This window comes from Mastomys coucha, unplaced genomic scaffold (genome assembly GCF_008632895.1).
Source record: "Mastomys coucha isolate ucsf_1 unplaced genomic scaffold, UCSF_Mcou_1 pScaffold18, whole genome shotgun sequence".
NCBI lineage: Eukaryota > Metazoa > Chordata > Mammalia > Rodentia > Muridae > Mastomys > Mastomys coucha.
Window position 1 is genome coordinate 91,825,810 of NW_022196900.1, and position 6,139 is coordinate 91,831,948.

The following is a 6,139-nucleotide window of genomic DNA, read 5'->3' on the forward strand; positions in this document are numbered from 1 at the left end:
AGCTTCTGATTTGCTCTCAGGGGGCTGACCTGCCGACGTGGCTTCCATGAGTCCCATGTACTCTGGCTCAAGTGAGACGGCCCAGAGAGAGTAGGCAGAATGAAACACAAAGGTCAAAGGTCAAAAGGCAGACCGGCCAGTCGGCCTTCACATTCAAAGGAAGAGTTTTTGCTTGTATGGCGAATGAGACTGAGATCAAGAGATTGAGAGAACAGAAACGGAATCTTCCACATCCTTCCTGTTGTGTCTGGCAAGGTGATGGGCATTGTGGGTAAAGAATACTTGTTATGAATGAACTTGGCACAGACAGTTCCCGTTTCCGAGGACACCTTTCCTCCCTCATCTCCTTGGTTTGGGTTACAGGCCAAGAGAAAATGATCTCTTGATCCATTGAAACTGGGGCTAAGGTTGATAAGCAGTCCCTGTCCCACAAAACTCAAGGAGAGCCTGTTAGTTGATGCCTCGGCTCCTCAGTGACACAGCTCCCGCAGGAAAGTTTCCAGATGTGCGATCTCATTTCCTAATTTCTCATCCGATGTGCATGGCTTAAGCAGTCCATACACGGAAAGTATCCTTGATGAGTCTGCCGGGAGAATATAAAGCCCGTGGCTGTCTCCAGAGAGGCATTTGGATGCCTAACTGGCAACCCGGAAATTCCACTCCTGGGTATATACTGAAAAGAAACGTCCAGCTCCCTTCCCCCAAATAAAAAGAAAGAAAAGAGGGTAGGGAGATGGATCAGTGAGTGAAGTGTTTATCTCGCCTCGCCGGTGTGAGCGTTGGTGTTCAGATCCCTCACACTCGTGTGAATTCTGAAGCGGGGAGGGGGGTGGGAGTGGGGGTGGGGAGGGGGTGGCACTGACCTGAAGACTGAGACAGAAGACCTCTGGAGCAAGCTGGGTAGCCAGATAGGCTGTGTTAGGTGAACTCTGCGTTCAACTGGGAGACCCTGCCTTATTGAGGAAAGCAGAAAGCAGTTGAGGAAGACTTTGATGTTCCTGGGCCTTTCCAGGCACATGCAGGTATTCGCACTCACACCGTGAATATACATGCAAACACCACACACACTTTTTTTTTTTTTAAAGAGACTAAGAATTCTCTGGGTATGTTTATATTATCTCCAGGTTGGGAAGATCTCATATACCTTTGGTTCTTTTAGTTGACTAACAGAACCAAGGCTTTTGTTTGTTTTGGTTTTGGTTTTAGATTATTTATTATATGTAAGTACACTGTAGCTGTCTTCAGATACCCCAGAAGAAGGTATCAGATCTCATTATGGATGGTTGTATGTTTGTGAGCCACCATGTGGTTGCTGGGATTTGAACTCAGAATCTTCAGAAGAGCAGTCAGTGATCTTAACCGATCCAGCCTCTCCTGCTTGCTCTGCTCCACTCCAGGGATGACATTTGTGTGCTACCACACCTGATTGGTGACACACTGGGGGTGGAGCTCATGGCTTCATATATGCTAAGCAAACACTACCAACTGAGCTACATCCCCACCTCCCAAGTTAAAAATTTTTTTTTAATCCAGTAAGGTATGAGCAAAAGGCACTTGTCTTAACTATAAGGTATATTCTTTATCTTTTTCTATTTTTCTTTTGCTCTAGCCTGTGAACATGATAGCTGGAGTTACAGCAGCAGCCATTATGGACCAAGAAGTAACTCTGAAGATGGCAGTTGCATGTGGGATGTAGGTTTCAGAAGAGAAGGGGTCTAGAACAGATGCAGGACCGGCCCGTTCAATGAGGTGGCCCGGCTCCTATAACAATATCTGGTGCTGGTAGAGAATAAAGGCTCAACCACGGTGGAAGAAAAAAGGGGAAGGAAAGGAAGCTGAGAGGCTGGGGCTAGGTGGGAGCTGACCTGCTTGAACTCTACAAATCAAAACTACCCCACCCACACCACCTCCACCCTTCATCCCCCAACTATCTGCCTGTGCTACCTGCTTAAATTCGTGACCCACCACACACTTTACATGAAGCTCCTGAAATGAACCTGTCTCCCTGGTGACACCCTGTATCTACTCTTCCTGGGGAATCAGTTATTTTCCCATGAGGAACCACAATGTGATCCAGACATTTATATATATACTTCACTTATTTATTTTGGTATACATGTGTGTACCCATCCCATGGAGTGCAGCTATATGAAGAGCAGACATTAACTTTCAGGAGTTGATTCTTTCCACACTGTAGGACTTGGGACTCGAACTCAGGTTGTCAAGCTTGGCAACAATCGTTTTTACCCACTGAACTCACCTGCCCTATCATCCAGTATTTTCTGAAAGGCACCACATTGTGGTTGGTTTGGAGATGCATCCTGTAGACATGGGATATTTTAAATGTTCTCATTATCAAAGTTAGACTTGGCCATTATAGATAATTTGAAAGCAAATGATAATAAGAAAACTAAAGTCAACTACAATCCAGATCTAGCCACTCTTCAATACTTGGGTAGATTTCCTCTTTATAATTAGAGTTTCTGTTGGGATTATTCAACTTGGACCTCCTCTCTCTTTGCTTAATGCCAATAAGTATTTCCTTGTGTTCCAAAAATTATTTTAAAATATTTTAAAATGATGACCTAAAACTTCACCCTGGGCAATTATTTAGTTAATTGGTAGATTCAGGGTTTCCTGAGAACTTTCATTTGTATAATTAACCATTCGGTGACTGCCTTTTACATTATTGCATCCACGTTTGTTTCAGAATTCCGGCAGAGGGCAGCAGGCCAAAGATCATGAACGTGAACAAACTTCTTAGGAAACGATGGACCCATTTGTAGGTGCCTTTAGAACCTGCCTTCTGGAACCCGCCCGTCCCGGAGCCCTCCCCTCCCGAGGCCCGCCTCCCGGGGCCCCCCTCTCCCGGGGCCCGCCTTCCGGAGCCCTCCCCTTCCGAGGCCCGCCTCCCGGAGCCCTCCCCTCCCGGAGCCCTCCCCTTCCGGGCCCCCCTCCCTGGCCCCTCCCCTGCCGGGCCCCTCCTCCCGGGGACCGCCTCTCCCACAACTTCTTTGTGTACCTCGCCACATCTCTCCTAGCATTAAGTGAGGTGTTAAAGAGGTTTTTCCAGTTCCTGTTCTACAGACGGAAAGCAAACAACAGCAGTAACGCGGTGTCTGGATCGTGGGGGGATGGGTGAGCCGTCCCTAGCTGCTCCTCAGGGCAAACTGCTCAAGTTTACCGAATGATTTACCCAGGCCAGACTGAGTACAGCAAACTGCATTTGTTGGAAAGTTTCCCTCTGTGGTTTCCCTGTTGAAATCTTTTGTTTTTCCAAGACAGGGGTTTCTCTGTGTAGCCTGGGCCATCCTGGAACTCGCTCTGTAGACCAGGCTCGCCTCAGAGGTCTGTCTGCCTCGGCTTCCTGAGTGCTGAGATTAAAGGTGTGAGCCACCACTGTCCAGTTGTTGAAACCTTTTTAACTACATATTTCGTATTTTGGGGTAGTTTGCTGTATCTACTTTGAGATTTTTTTTTTCACTTACTAAGTCTAACTAATAGTGACCATAGTGATGTTCATTTTTAAAAAACAATATGAGTGTTTATCTTAAGTTAGTGTTCTATTGCTGTGAAAAGACACCATGACCATAGCAATTTTTAAAATTTTATTATTATTATGTTATTATTACCATTATTATTATTATTATTATTATTACTATTATTTTGGTTTTTCGAGACAGGGTTTCTCTGTGTAGTCCTAGCTGTCCTGGAACTCACTCTGTAGATCAGGCTGGCCTTGAACTCAGAAATCCGCCTGCCTCTGCCTCCCAGGTGTTGGGATTAAAGGCGTGCACCACCACTGCCCAGCGACCATAGCAACTCTAACAGAGGAAAACATTAACTTGAGTCTGGCTTACAGTTCCAGAGGTTCAGTCGATTATCATCATGGCAGGAAACATGTTGGCATGCAGGCAGACACGGTGCTGAAGAGTAGCCTAGAGTTTGGCAGGCAGCAGGAAGAGAGACACTGGACTGGTTGGAGCTTCTGGAATTTTACCCCAGGTGACACACTTCCTCCAACAAGGCCACACTTCCCAATAGTATGACTCCCTGATGAACAAGCATTCAAATCTATGAGCCCCTAGGGGCCTTTTTTTTTTTTTAAAGATTTATTTATTAACTTTTATATATGTGAGTACACTGTAGCTGTCTACAGACATACAAGAAGAGGGCATCTGGTCCCATTACAGATGGGTGTGAGCCACCACGTGGTTACTGGGGATTGAAATCAGGACCTCTGGAAGAGCAGTCAGTGCTCTTAACCTCAGAGCCTGTAAGACCCTGTGAGACCCTCAGAGAATCTTGGCCCCAATGCACTACCCACAGATCACAGCTTGACAACGGATCGCTGCAATAACATGAGGTTTATTGATCCAACGTTCGTGGCCAATGCACGTGGGGTTGCTCATCCCGGTAGGAAGAGGCAACCCCGAACTCAGAAAGCACACATCTTTTATACTTTACAGAGGCAACAGGGCTAGTTGGCTTATTCTGATTGGTGCAGTATCAAACGAAGGATCTCTTCAGGCATTGGTTGGCTTACTTGAGGGGACTGCTCTTGGCTACATTGCCCCCTTATCTAACTCCTGTACCTGGCAAGCCCCTGGAATGGATCATGCTGGAAAGTCCCGGAATTTTAGTAAGGTCAGGGTGTTCTTAGACCCCAATACAGGGAGGGGTAGAACATCTAGTCTTGTTCTTACAGGTTATGTTCTGGTCAGCTTTTAGTCCAGTCCAGCCCTCCTGACCTTAAAAACTTTGTTTTTCTTATACAAGCAGATGTCTCTACAATAGGTAGTTTTGGCTTATTATTTCTTTCTCAAAAGTCTTATTGTTACCTTCATTTCTACATTCCCAGAACTCTTGTTTTTCACTTTATTCAAGCCATCTCTCCAGCTCCTTGTGGGGCAGGGGAGCATTCTTATTCAAACCACCACAGTATGTATGAGTGTATGACCATATCTGCACACCAAGTGCATGCAGTGCCTATGGAGGTCAGAAGAGGGCATCAGATGCTCGAGAACTGGAGTTACAGACAGTTGCTGCCATGTGGGTGCTCGACCCCTCTTGGGTCCCCTGCAAAAGCAGCCAGTGCTGGTAACTGTGGGGCCATCTTTTCAGACAACTTCTCCTTTTTGTTAAGGTAGCGCCCTAGGCTGACCTTGAACTTGCAGTCTTCCTGCCCCAGCTCCCCAGGGCTGATGAGATTTCAAGTGTGCATCAAGATGCCCAGCTTTCTTTTCTTTTTTGATGACTTGTATTTTTATGCTTCTGCTTTAGTGCCTTTCAATTTTACTTTATATTTTATTACACTTATTCATTTGTATGTGCATTCTCTCTCTCTCTGTGCCTGAAACGTGTATGTGTGTGTATGTGTGTGTATGTGTGTGTGTAAGTGTGTGTGGACAACTTGAAAGAGTCAGTTTTCACCAGGCAGTGGTGGCGCATGCCTTTAATCCCAGCACTTGGGAGGCAGAGGCAGGCGGATTTCTGAGTTTGAGGCCAGCCTGGTCTACAGAGTGAGTCCAGGACAGCCAGGGCTACACAGAGAAACCCTGTGGCCCAGATTGGTCTCAAATTCAATATTTTGTCCAGAAAAGAGAAACACAACTAATATACCCATGAACCTTTCTCAAGCCTTTGTCTTAGCAACCATTAGAACATGCTGGAAAGCCTCAGTAATTCACATAGCATGTTTCTGTGTAAAATGAGACACAAGCCAGAGTCCCCATTGTTGGGCACTGTTGGGCGCTGGCCAACACCAGCCACGTAAACTCCGTACATCTGCGCAACGCCAGCCACATAGGCATGTTTACTCTGCACACCTGCGTATGCTTGCCTTTCCTGCTGCACCCTCTCCAAATGGGTGACGCAGTGGTCAGCAGACACTGCTGAGCCAATCAGGCATCGACACATCCACACAATACGGTTTATAAGCCGACCGCTCCAGAGGGCGGGTCCTTTTCTCGCTTCTAACTTGGGCGCTCCTGATAAAGTGTGGTTGAGAAGAATCCTGCTGTTGTTGTCATCCTTCCTGCTGCAGGTGGTCGCGACAAGTGGTGCCGAAACCGGGAATCAACATCTACGGCCCCCAGAGAGGACCCCCAAGGAGGAAATCCTTGGGAGGATTCAGAAC